The following is a 14,367-nucleotide window of genomic DNA, read 5'->3' on the forward strand; positions in this document are numbered from 1 at the left end:
ACGCTGTACTCGCCGGGGAAGCAGAGGAAGAGGAAGACCTCCACTCCGTTGGAAGGACCCAGTGGAGAAGGACCCGGCTTCGCTTGGAATATCCAATTGGTGGCACGTAGCGAAAAGAAGAAACGACTGGCGCGCTGTTGTTAACTCGGCTATAATCGCGTAAGCGGTGTCTACGCCAATTAAGAGGAAGAAGAAGAAATATAATATACATATAGTGTATTCATTATACATACATACCAATTGAATCACATAAAATATCTCAAAAATGCATTGATAGAAGACGCACAAATCCAAGAAAAAAGAGCTAATTAGCCCCTCTCCTAATATATGGTATAGCGCAGAAAACGACATAAACTCTTCCTGTATTTGAACATATTAGATGCCAGGCCAGAAAAAAAAAACCCCACACTATATTACATACTGTCTTCATACATAATGTCTTCCCTACATTTTCCATTAATTTTTTGTTTTTAGGTATTCCGAAACTTCGGCTGAATTATTGCTTATATTTAAACGATCTTATAGAATTTAGTTTTTATTATAGAAATCTTCTTCTCTTTACTGGCGTAGACACCATGGCTATAGCCGAATTAACAACAGCCCGCTCATCTATCGATTTTAGTATAATATAGAGTAGACTATAAAATTAATATCTTTCCAAGACAATTCCCAACTGATGTAATTTTTCTACATGGAAACTATTTTTCGTTGATGAAGTGGTATCAAGAAACCAGAAATATGGTTGGTTTCGGGAGGAGTACTTATTAGATTACTATTAATATTATTATTTTGAGGCATATGGTCAAAAGTTGCCAATGTACACCAAAGATTGTAGCATAACATTTCTGAGTACAATTATTTCATCCGTAACTGCTGTAATCGTAATAATTTTTAATGACTCTATTGATGACATCGCCGTCCTTGAAGAAATCGTGGCAATTACAATTAGATTCCTGACTGTTGGAGATCGTAGCCTTGAGCCTAGAATTAATATTTGGGCCTCAGATAATAGAGGCTAAATTCAAATGAAGATCGGCACCATTAATGACGCCAGGCAAGCAATTTAGCTATAGAATTCAGAATTGAAGACGTTTCTTGCCCACCGAAAAAGAAGAACACATTCAAATTTGGCTATACAAAACGTCATTTTATTTTGTCAGATATGTTATTATATGTTAAAATTATTTTGATATAAAAATTGTTGTAATATTGTCATAATTCATAGGATATTAAAAATGTCATCATCGTTCTTGAAAATAGTTTAAGCAGCACGTGGGACAACGCGGTTATCGTGACGTACTACCACATCTACGATGCTCATGTTTGGAGTGAGGAAGTTTACGAGACGGTCAGCACCAGCACGAGAGAGGCGATCGAATGGATATCCCATAGGGCGACGATCAGGGTATAAACGATCCCGTACGCCACAGTATGAAGCGGCATCACTGCAAGAGCCCACCAGTTGTTGTTCGACCTTTGACAATTAATTTATTTTAATTTAAGTTATACTTTCTTTCATATAAATTATTGTACGCTTACCCTATCCTGGTCATAGTTGGATACCATAACAAATAGCTCACACTCCAAACCTTCGGGCAAACCTTTAGGAATGAGCATGTGATTGGGCCAACCGCAGCCACAGAAGTTGAATTCGAGCTCATCGGCACTACCGGCAGCTGGCCGATTTAGATCCAAATTACGGAAAGTGCGTTCGAAGGGTATGGTGACACTGGACTCGGTGGAGCGACGCCGAATGGTATTTTGACCAGGGTTTACTGTTGGTTCAATAAGATTTATGAAATCCTACTATCTAATCATAAACAACTCAAGACTCACATGCCACAAATTCATTTGTCCAATTCAATCATAAGTGCAAACGTTGATCCTTGAAGAGCATGCCTTGTCTACGCTCATCTGTCTTGGGACCCAGGAAGATGCGCACTGTACCGAAGGCGATTGGGCACCCGCTATCATTTGATGACATTAATGGTGTATGAGTGAATGGCGTGTATTGGAGATGCAATAAAACGAGCGAGCACATTGCCGCGTGGCACAAAGTCCATACCGCGCGAGAGATCAACATCAGATTGCTGCCAGAAGGTTTGCAGCATTTTGCTTGTCCACCTTCCAGGACTTGTAACATACCAGTTACAGTAACACCATCATAGTCGAGTTCTGAAGTGCTGTATACTGGGGGTGCATGGACCTTATATTCCTGGAAGATATCATCGATATATGCATACCCATCTGTAGAAGACCGGATCACGCATAGCGGTGGCTGAGTCACACCATAACGCCAAAGGATTCCAAATGACGATGATCAGGATCGATACGGAATAGGAAATGAACACGCAAGACCCATATTATACGAAGTCACCATACAAGCTACGATTTGGTGAAATAATCGAGTGATTCCATAATGTTGCCCAAAATATCGATACCGCCAGCATTATCCAATGGCACACGGTTACCACTTTCCTGCAATTGCATTCAATTACAATGTATAGCGAGGAATCTTTAAACCACTAATTGTGTATACTTACATCGGTGGCAAATCCTTGAGATATAGCTTCGAAGATCCGATCCCTCCAGCGCTCCATGTCACTTACATCCAAATTAATTTGATCCAACTCTCGGTTGAGATCCGACAATTTCGTATCCTCAAAACGTGGTGGCCATGCGCGGCTCGACACTAACGAATCCATTTTAGGGAAGTAGCCTTCAGCAATGGGTTCACGCAAATTGTTGAACCGTACAACACGTGCCAGATTATTACTGAAGCGCTCCAAATTGTAACGGGCAACCACTTGTTGATGCATGTAGTAGAAGAGTTCACCACGACGATCCTTATTCACAACAGCACGATCACCAGCCTCAAATGGGTACACCAAATGCCAATGCCAATGATGAAGATTGATGCCGAGATCTTCGCGGAAATACCACAGCCGATGCTCAGGTTCCAAATCAGAGGCGGTGTAATCGCGTGGTATGGTGATTGGCATACGCGAACCATCAGGTACCACAGTGGCCTCCTCGCGCACTTGACGGAATACACGAGAATCGACAAATTTGTCAGGGAAGTTCTGCGCGAAAGACGGCAAATCCAGTCCCTTGGTGTCTGGACGATGTAGCAGCGCCACAGACAGTGCATAATTGAACAAGTATGGATTTACACGGTCGCGTGCAAACACAGCTACACTCTGGAGATCGTCTATGGAGCGCACACCCATGAATATGTCAATCAAACGACCCGCAATGCGACGATGAGCCGGAATAAAGAGCGAAAATTGTGCATCACGTGCCAGTGACATGGGTACACGTAGATCCGGTATGGAAATTTCTCTAACCGGAATGCGTTGCTCGGCCATTTCACCGAAACGACTCTGCACCTCAGTGCTGATGGGACGATAGCGATCCGTAAGGAAATTATCAGGCACATCGAACACGGCTTTTCCCTTCTCCATAAAAATGGGTTCGGTGGGACGATCGAAGAGCAGCAATAGATTGTTCTTGTCAGCCATTTTAAATTGCTATTTAGGCAGTTCCTTTTGGAATTCAAGTAGAAAGTTATAGTTTTTAGATTGCACTAAGCGTACACGACTGTAGTTCAGTGCGTAACTGATGATTTGGGGTACGAATCGAGCTCTTTTATACTAGTCGAACATTCAGTTTTTGACATATTTGCACACAGTGCGTATATAGATCACAAAACTACTTATCAGTGCCCAAATTCCTTGCGGTTTCGTTATCATACAGCGTTGTTTTGACAGCCTAGGAGTGCGGTGGCCGTTCCATAATTTCATTAGTTGTCTTAATGAGATCCCATAAACTATTAAAGTACTATACTCGTATGCACTTCAAAATAGAAATTTCATATTTGCAAAGAGTGGGAAATAGTACAAATTTAGCAATCAGAAACATTGCTACATATGTACATGGGAATAAACATTAGTAAATGAAGTTGCGGTTCTATACAAAGCAGAGTATACTGTCTAGTGTTGTACTGATAAGAGTATGAAATAAGGAAAGTACCATGCTATCTAAATTCTTTTAGTTATATATTTTATTTTTTATATTTTCTGAAAAAAAAAAAAATACTAATTTCTATTGTCACCCGCTTCCTTATTTGCGAAGAACTCGGACATCCACTTTTCACAAGCCTCTTTTGAGTTCAACTTTACACCAACAAGAGCGTCCGCCAGGGACACGAACTGATGGCAATCACTTGGCGCTATGTCGGGGCTACATGGTGGACGCGATGGAACCTCCCATCCGAGCTCCCGTAGCTTCTGAAGAGTCATCAACGAAGTATGTGGCCTGGCGTTGTCTTGGTGGAACACTACACCCTTCTTGTTGGCCAATTCTGGACTCTTCTAGTCGATCGCCTGCTTCAAATGGTCTAGTTGTTCGTAGTAGATGGTAGAATTAAGCGTCTGGCCATATGGGAGCAGCTAATGGTGGATGCAGTGCTGCCTATTTGGATTTTTTACCGTCAAAACTGGCTTTTTCGAAGGTAACTGCGGGAAAAATTTGAGAATTGTGGAAATTGGGAAAAGAGGGCATTCTGGCTTTTTTAGAAATTCAGTTGGCTTTTTCTGACTTTTTTTTGTGTTGTTAACACTTAAGTACAAAAAATATGAAAAAGTGGCAGCTTTACGATAATCACTTACAAACAAACCAGAAAATGTGGTGGCGGATCGAGTGTTTTTCTCGATATACGCGAACGTCATCTCTATTTAGTGGTTCCATCCCTATTTAAAAAGTGCGCGTAAATTCTTAAAAGTTGTGAAATGCCGGAAGAATACAAGCAAAAATGCCGCGATATGTGGCTTAAAAGTGATGAATTCAAGGCATGGATTCGCAGGGATGATACAGACCAGCAGAGGGTTTACTGCAACTATTGCAAGAGCACTATTACAGCGAAACTGAGTGATCTGCGAGCGCACGCTGCAACAAAGAAGCACACATGTGCCATGAGTGGCTTTACCCAGGCGAACAAGCTCAACTTTGCAAGAGCATCTGAAAATTATAATGTGCAAATTAAGGAAGCAACACTGTTCCTTTTTTTTGCGCAGCATACAGCAATGGCGCAAATTGACCACTTGGGGAGCCTATGCAAAAAACGGTTCGACGAAGCACCGGACCAAATGCACAAACATTTTAAAAAATGTATTAGGACCACACTTTTCTGAAGACCTACGCGAAGATATCCGATAATCAAAATGCAGCCTCCCCCTCGACGAGTCCTTTCAAATATTGTGTTTACCCTGGTCAAACGCGGAAATAGAAAGGGTTTTTAGCCAGGTTAACCTAATTAAATCAAAATTAAGAAATTCAATAAGCCTCGCCACGACTAACAGCATTCTAAGCATAAGGTAAAGTGTTATTTCAAGCAAAAGATATACTCTATTCATTTTTATTTTAATATACAGAAACGGATTACGAAGGATGGGAAAATGCTGCGTCGACTATGAAGTGCCTGTAAAATATCTGCAGATGATAGGCACGGATATGTCATACGAAAATGAGACAGACCAAGACGATATAGATAAATTAATGGAAATCTTTTAAACAAAAATGAACTTATTAAATTGTTATTTTTTTTTTAGACATTTTTTCTTATTTTTGATACATTTGTTTTCAGATTTTTTTTGGATTATTTTATCATTTTTTTTAGCTTTTTTCTCTATTCTTCCCGTCAAAAACAGCTTTTTTTCCTGGTCAAAAGTTGGCAGCACTGGGTGGATGATTCCCTTCCAATCCCAGCAAAACTTTCCTGGTCCCGTCAATCCCGCCTTGGCCACTGTTTGGGACGATTCACCGGCCTTCGATGACCGTTTTCGCTTGATATTGTCGTAAGTGATCCATTCTTCGTCGCCAGTCACCATCCGCTTCAAAAATGGGTAGAGTTCGTTCCGTTGATTCGATCCTGAAGGTTTTTTTGCATCAAATCATGCCGCATGCAAACATCAAGCTTTTTTGTGTATCCAGCCTTCTGCAGATGGTTTCAAATGGTTTGGTGACTAACTCCCATCTTCTGGGCGATGTCACGAGATGCCACATGCCGGATTTAGCTCGATGTTTTGCATGATTTGATCGGTATTCATCTTCACAGGTCTTCCGCCGGCTGGCTTATCTATGGTGTCGTTTTCACCTGCTCTGAATCGTTGAAACCATTCGTCCGCAGGAAGTGATAGAGTACCATCCCCAAAACACCATTAATCGCACGGAACGTTTCTCTAAAAGATTTGCCTTTAACGAAGGAAAACTTTGAAATAGCGCGTATTTCGGGGTTAGTGAACTCCATGTTTACACGTTATGTCAAGGCAAGATGTATAGTATTTCCAGATACGAGGTCTGTAGCGCTTTATACATAGCCGCGAATTTGAAAGGACACAAAGGCGAATATCATAATTATTTTCTAAAGGGCAAGTCTAGGACATGATACCTTTTTAGTCGATGGGTTTCTTGAGTGGTCATTTAGTAAGCATACTGCCAAAGTGGAATACTGGATACTGGTATTACTAAGTTTATGGTTTTGATAATTGCCGGATAGTCCATTTACTTCCTCTTTAATGTAACAAATTTGTAAATCGTTATGTATATTTTCATATCATCAATAATTTTTGGTGTCTTTGACTGGTAGTGTTGTAAAAATTCAATATTTGATTTGGAAGCCGAAGCCCACAGTTGAATACCATATATCCACACTGGTGTCAAGATCATTTTGTATAACTTAATTTTATTCTCAAGATTGAGTTCAGACTTCGTGCCAAGGAGACAATACATTTTGTTTGTCTTAGTCTTAACTTGCTGCCTCTTAGCTTTGATATGGTCTTTCTACGTAAGTCGTCGATCAAGAGAGCGAAAGCGGCAAATGCGTCTCACTTCTCTCTTCAGCTCTCGGTATCTATCTCATATCGCACATATTGTGGTCCATTGTAACGTTGCGAGGTAGGCAGTCTGTTTTCTCTCCACTGTGACACGGACACTCATCGTATCAGCTGTTTTTTGCTACACAGAGGCGGGTGCGTACCTTCGCTGCAACAAGATAGTAGTCTGAGTCAATGCTAGGATTTTGTTCTTTAGATCTTCCAATAACACCATACAATAGTACAATAGCTTCTATTATCACACAATATATGGCCTAAAATAACGCTCTGTTATCGTTAACATGCATTACGGGTTAAACATATAAAAAACTAGAACAAAACGGGATAACAAAGGAATGATTTACATATTTCTAACTGACATACTATAATCAAAAAATTTTGTTACATTGACGATCTACCTAGCAAGCAAGCTGTGAGTGATGAGCACACCTTCAAACATTTTCAAAAAACCATGCTTTTCACAATATTATAACCCAAAAAGATCGTTAGATAATAAGTTCGGTTGTACGGTAAATTTTTGCCTAAATTTGTCTACAAAAAAGGTTTCAAAAGAGGACACTATTAAACGACATGGGAAATTAGCATATCGCGAAATGATGTTATAGAAAGCCTATAGCGCATTGACCTCCATCAAAAACATGAGCAAAAATGCTTTCACAACCATGTCCAACCTTTGGTGACTTTTAGCCACGCTGATCTCAACAACTCTTCAGCTGCCCCAAATCACAACGTTCAAGCGAAAATGGTTAAAATAACAAGGCATTGAGGTGGTTGCCAAAGCTCCTACAAACATAGATCTACACATTTCAGCTGTCCGTCAGCCACAGCAACAACAACAAATGCCCCTCAACGGAAGCGACCGAGCAAATGTCTGACAAAACCGTACAACGATCGCGAATTCCAAGATCTCCAGCAAAGAAAAATTTGCGTATAATTTTGAAGCGGCTGCAAGAGGGTGAAACGAAGTGAAATAGGCGTTGCCGAAATACATAAATGGCAAATGTACACACTCAAAAGACTTGAGAATTCTGCGGACCGCAATAATGGCCGACGGAGGGCAACACCTCGTTCGAGCAAAAAACTAGAAAATAAGCGACCAAAAAAAATGCATTTACATAAACCACACATAAACCGTCAGCCAAGCATAACACCCAGAGCGACAGAGGTGGACATGGCGGCTAGTCTAGCTGCTGCTGCGGCGTTGAAAATTTCAGCGCTCAAATGTTTTATTCGGAGATATCCATGTCAGATAATGTAAACCTAATTTTATTTACTGTTGTTCAGTTACTATTCACTTGTTATTGTTGGTGCCATTTTTGTTTTTGTTGTTGTTGATGTTTTTCTTTGTTTCTCAGTTCAGTTTGATGCTTTTAGTTTTGGTGAAATCGCCGCAACAAGTGTAATTAACAGCGGCCAACAACACCGGCTTCAGTGGCACCAATGGGGCCACCGCCATTTCACAATTGTTCGCCTTCAGGCGGTTATTTGGCTTGTGTGTTGGTCGTTTGCAGCATCGGTGGCACCGCGCATACATAAGCAAAGCGCACACACGAGCGCTTCAAAGCAACCAGGCTGCAACAACAACTACCAGGTGCGTTGAAAGCAAACGTATTTGTTTATGGCGCTGTGGTTGCTGGAAGCTGGTGTATTTGCTGCCGTCGTCATGTATTTTAATTTGCCAACTAATGGGATACAACAGTTGATCGCCATTTTTCGTGGAATTCAGCGCCGAAAATGCACAGCCAACAACAAAAAACTATACCACATATACTACTGCCGGAAAGTACCAGCCATGACACGGCAAAGTTCAGATGCTGTAGCAAAAGCTGTGCCAGTGGCAGCGATCATAAAATATAACGTAAAGTGAAGAAGCAGTTAGACTCGTAAAATTGTAAGACATTCGTTTGCTATTTGCTGTCTTTCTTAAAATTTTTCTTTCTTTTTTATTCATAAGTATCATGTAATGCGCAAAGATTTTCAATTCTCATGTTAAATGTTTTGAGATGTTCTACATGTAGATATATTTAAATATAGTTATATGGACATTCAAAATTATTATACAATCAATTATTGTTTTATATATAAACATATGCTCTTCATATGTATCTATTATCCTTTGTCGTTCATAAATTTAAGTTCATACTAAATACACACATAGATAAATAGGATGAAGTTCATGAAGCCTCGAATGAACCTACGTCAATGGGCCCATTTCGCTTCACTTTAGGCTAGCAAGCTTTTGCAATAGCACATATGCATTTCTACCCTTAATGTCTGAGATCTCTCAGACTGACTGCCTCGAGGTTGCCTCCGAGTCAATTAAGTATGAGGTTGGCTTCCCTTTCCTTAACCTTTGCCAGAGACCGCTTCAGCAACTCTGGAAGTGGCTCCACCTCGGCGTTATTAAGCATATAGGCTGATACTAATCAAAGTTCATCGCTGTAGTCTTTTAACCTAGGTTTCCTGTCCTTAACCCACAAATGCCGCTGTTATTTAGCGATTCAGTGATGTATGATAAATTAGGTCAGCGTCGGCTTCGTATCCTTTGCAAAAGTGCGCATTTCATGCAGTCATCATTTCTGCTGCCGACCGCAGTTGTTAGAGCTGATTGAGACTGAAACAATTCCATCGATCGACGATCCGACGATACGGGGTAAATTTTCTTGACCCTTTCGAACTTGTCTTTCTCCTCCTCTGTCACTCCTAGTGTCTGCAGTTCATTCACTCTGGCGTCTGTTGGGATGATTCCCACAATCCCATTCTCGCAGCCATAGCTTATGATCCGCCTTCGTTCTGCTGAGAAAACTGAGGGTCCTCTAATTGAAGAGTATTCGCATTTACCGATATGGTTCCTCAGTCTTCTTTAGTGCATTGGATAATGGCAGCAGTCCGTTCGTCGACACATCTTATTACCTAGTGTAGAATCGACCCTTTCGCACCTAGCAGATGATTCGGGATATTCCATGATCTTCTTTATTAAAACTATTCGTTTCCACTCATATCGGTAGATAGCTCCATCTTCACTTCTGTGGGCGAACACAACAAGTTCAAGCACACTAGTTGGCAAGTTTAGCGATTTCATTCAACGTTGGTGTCATTGTCACGATAGTCAGGACCTTCAACTGTGCCACGATCTTAACAGAGATACCTTGACCGGTATCCTACTTGCACTATAACGCGCATTTAAGTACATGTCGACTGGTTTCTGCTAACTCCCATTAACTTATCCATCTACGGGCGACAGTTCCGTCGACCTTGATAATTGGAGCCCAGCGGGTTCATTGATCTTTTCCGACCGTTTTTGTATCGTTTGTTCCATATTTAATGGGTCCTCAAAGGCTTCAGAAATGTGTCACGCTTACAAAATTAGGTAACGGAATACGTAGGTCACTAGCCCAGGATTCAACTACTACAAATACAGAGTTTGTAATCAAATTTATTTAAAAAAATAATACACTAGGTGTTACGGAAATTCAAATGTTTTTTATTTAATGTGAAGTAATTAATTTAGTTTTGAATATAACATTATTCAAATGGCCTCCACGATTTTTTTTTGCAGAACCGAATTCAATGAACCCAATTTTCGAGTACTCATTCTACTAATTCAAGTCGTACGTATAGCACGTTCAATATTGACTTCTAAAGCGTGAAGAAAGTCTGGTTAAATAAACTCACAAGAAGTAGTCCAATGGTTAAATCACCACCACCAGCGTCACAATTTCGTAAAATAATCAAATCTCCAAACTTTTCTCGCATTTCAAAGATCAACTTCTTCAAATTGCCTGCATAAATGGTTGATTATCGATCTCTACCGCTCTCCATTAACAGTAACGGCGTCATCAGCTTCATTCCGAAAGAGTACGGACCGATGATTCCAAATCATATCATTCCTATTTGAAAACCCTGTAAGGCATCCTAAGATGAATTTGTAAACCCTGTAAGATATAGTGCATGTCGACAGTTATAGACATGCAAACATGAACGCCGATATTCGCGCTGGTTTTAAGTTTCCTTTGTTAAAGGCAAATCCGCTAGAGAAATTAATGGTGTTTTGGGGGATGGTACTCTATTACTTCGAACTGCGAAGGAACGGTTTCGACGATTCAGAGCGGGTGAAAACGACACCATCGATAAGCAAGCCGGCGGAAGATCTGTGACGACGAATACCGATCGAATCATGGAAAACATTGAGTTAGACCCGGCATCTCGTGACATCGCCCAGAAGATGGGAGTTAGTAGTTTGAACCATGGCTGGATACACAAAAAAACTTGATGTTTGGGTGCCGCATGATTTGACGCAAAACAAACCTTCTGGACCGCATCAACGCCTGCGATATGCTGCTGAAACGGAACGAACTCGACACATTTTTGAAGTGGATGGTGACTGGCGACGAAAAATGGATTATATACGGCAATATCAAGCGAAAATGGTCGTGGTCGAAGGCCGGTGAATCGTCCCAAACAGTGACCAAGCCGGGAATGACGGCCGGAAGGTTTTGCTGTGTATTTGGTGAGATTGGAAGGGAATCCTCTACTATGAGCTGCTCCCATATGGCCAGACGCTTAGTTCTACCATCTACTGCGAATAATTGCACCGCTTGAAGTAGGCGGTCGACCAGAAGCGTCCAGTATTGGCCAACGGGAAGGGTATAGTGTTCCACCAGAACAAGGCCAGACCACACACTTCGTTGATGACTCGTCAGAAGCTACGGGAGCTCTGTTCCTGTCCATGGCGAACGCCCTTGTTGGTGTAAGGTTGAACTCAAAAGAGGCTTGTGAAAAGTGACTGTTCGAGTTCTTCACAAAGAAGGAGGGGGCTTCTACGAGGGGGGTGTTATGAAGTTGCCGTCTAGATGGAAACAGATTATCGAACGAAAAGACGCATATTTGAACTAAATCTGATCAGTATAACACTTTTTATAAAGCATTGAATAGAGAGCAAACAAGCGGAAGGGAGATATTTGACAGCTTTATATATACAACAAACACTTCTTACTCATGCATAGTTATAGTACCTTTTGCGCGATTGTTCTCCAAAGAAAAACTCGAGCATAATCTCAGTGCTGAGTCAGTGGTTCGAATGCAACAGCTGTGTGGAAGTGAGCTTATTTTATTTACTAAAACATATACATACCAGCAATACATACATATGGAGATATTCAAATATAATACAAACATATACATACATAAATGTATACAGACTCGTATGTGGTAGATTCATATGTGAGAGACACTATACGTACACACAACCGCTTGCCTTCCCGGCTAAAGTGATTTCAGCGAGCTTTAAATACATTTTAATTCGTTTAATTGGCCGCTAACCGGGATCTAGATGGGGTTGGAGTGGTGACCTGCAGGCGGAAGAAACGCACAAGTGCATGCACTTGCTCTTAACAACACCTCCCAACATTTATTATTAAGTGTCTGTCGCAGTTATGTTATTGTTGTTGTTGTTAATGATTTGTTGCCCGTTTGTTTGTGGTAAATTTGTGAATGTTAAAATTTCTGTTGTTTTTTTTTTTTTGGTTGGTTTTTTTGTGGTTTTGGTTTGTTTGACTTATCTAAATGGAACTTTTTAATCGTTTTCGTCGCTTTGCGGTTGCTGTTTCGGTTATTTTACCGAAAGTTTACATTTACGCTATTAAAAACAAAGAAAGAACAAAAAAATGTGAAATAAAAAGGCACTTTTATGATTTCTACTTCACTTAGCTCTAAGCACGTGAGAATTAATTATTTTTAATTAACTCTTTTTGCATACACACATACCCACAGCAAGATATATACATACATACTTACATTTTTATACATTTGTACATAATGTGTATGCAAGATCATGTAGATTTGTTTATATTTTCGTTAGCTTAATTTGTTTTTGTTTTTTTCCATGCGTCTCCTTGCACTTTCGGCGGTGATCAAAGCGTTTTCAGCAATACGGTGAGTAAGTGCGCGCGAATGTCAAGTCAAACGGCAATTTTTTACAAGTTGCATTTTGTGCGATTTGAACTTTTTGAAAGGTGATTTAACCTTTGCTTTATTTTTAATGTGATTTATTTAATGCAATCTTTTAAGTAAGCTTTTTTCCATAATTTTTCAGCCACTTAAAGTGTGTCCATAAATAATTTGGTTGGTTTTATGACGGTAATTACTTAGTGCCAAGTAGAAGTTGCGGCAGGCAAAAGCGAGTTTCGCTCTCGTTTATGGTGACGTGTTAAACATGAAATCTTATTAAATGTAATTAAGCGTTTTGGTGAGTTTATAAGTTATAAAAATATTATTTGCATAAGTATTGTGAATGCAGTAAAGCTGAATGTGTCATAAATTATAAAACCGCGTTATATTTCATGTTGCAATTAAAGGCGATTTTTCGTATCAAGTGACAAAAGTTGTATACAATATACGTAGATATGTATGTATGTACGTACATATGTATGTGTGTATGTGCTTGCCTAACAGTACACAGTAGCCCCAATGGATATGTAAAACCTGAAAAATTCTTCCAAAATCCTTAGCTAACCAATCTGCAAAATACACCTATAATCGTATCTCACAGATTAACCAAAAATTTTGTAAAAAAAAAAAAAAATATAGTTATATTCACTGATCTTCTTCTATGTATATATATGGGTTATCGTTGCTTGAACAGTTGTAGTTAAATTTCGAATCCACATTTTGAGGACACCTTATGTGAAAAAATCAAATTGTATTTGTGTTAGATTCAAACTGTTACATAAAGATGTCAATAGAATACTTATCCTCATGGTGTAAATTGATCTTGCAAGCAAATATTACTTTTGAATGAATTCTATCTTAGAACAAGTAAGAAAGTGCCAAGTTGGGGTGCAACCGCATCTTTTATACCCTTGCTAGAAACAAAGCCGGGGAAATATTTTAAAGTGTAAAACTAATCATATAGAGTAAAGTCAGCGTGATGTTCGAAAATTCTGACATATAACGAGGCTAAGCCAAGTTTTCTCTCAAATTTATCTATCTTAGGCACCAAGATACACTGTTATCTCTAAAATACGCTCTTATATTTTCCTAGGGATAACTCACATATTGGCCGATATATGCGGTACAAAGTCACCCCGAAGTTCGAAGATGTTTATGTTAGGTATATGGGGGCTAAGAGAAGCATTGATCCGATTATATCCGTTTTTGACACACAAACATACCATTACAAGAAAAGGATTATCCCTCAATTTCGGTTATATATATCACACATTGACCAACATTTTCGATCAAAAGTCAACTGTAGGTACCGAGGACTAAATATTCGGTACCTAGGGGCTTGAACAGTTTTTGTTGGATTTGAACAATTTTTGATCATAAGCTGGCACATACTAAATACATTGTTTGTGCAAAGCTTTATGCCGTTATATCGGGTGATTTTTTAAGAGCTTGATAACTTTTTTTTAAAAAAAAACGCATAAAATTTGCAAAATCTCATCGGTTCTTTATTTGAAACGTTAGATTG

General features: G+C 39.7%; 1 long non-coding RNA gene and 1 pseudogene across 1 annotated transcript; one reads left to right on the forward strand and one right to left on the reverse strand.

Annotated features, from left to right (window-relative positions):
• Nucleotides 1–1,261: 1,261 nt before the first annotated feature.
• LOC120768417 lies at nt 1,262–3,524 on the reverse strand (annotated as a pseudogene).
• A 1,766-nt stretch (nt 3,525–5,290) lies between these two features.
• LOC120767248 lies at nt 5,291–5,478 on the forward strand. Its single transcript, XR_005704681.1, has 2 exons — nt 5,291–5,375; nt 5,433–5,478. It is a non-coding gene; the product is annotated as an uncharacterized LOC120767248 (long non-coding RNA).
• The last annotated feature ends 8,889 nt before the right edge of the window (nt 5,479–14,367 follow it).

The sequence above is a fragment of the Bactrocera tryoni genome, chromosome 2, assembly GCF_016617805.1.
Source record: "Bactrocera tryoni isolate S06 chromosome 2, CSIRO_BtryS06_freeze2, whole genome shotgun sequence".
Lineage (NCBI taxonomy): Eukaryota > Metazoa > Arthropoda > Insecta > Diptera > Tephritidae > Bactrocera > Bactrocera tryoni.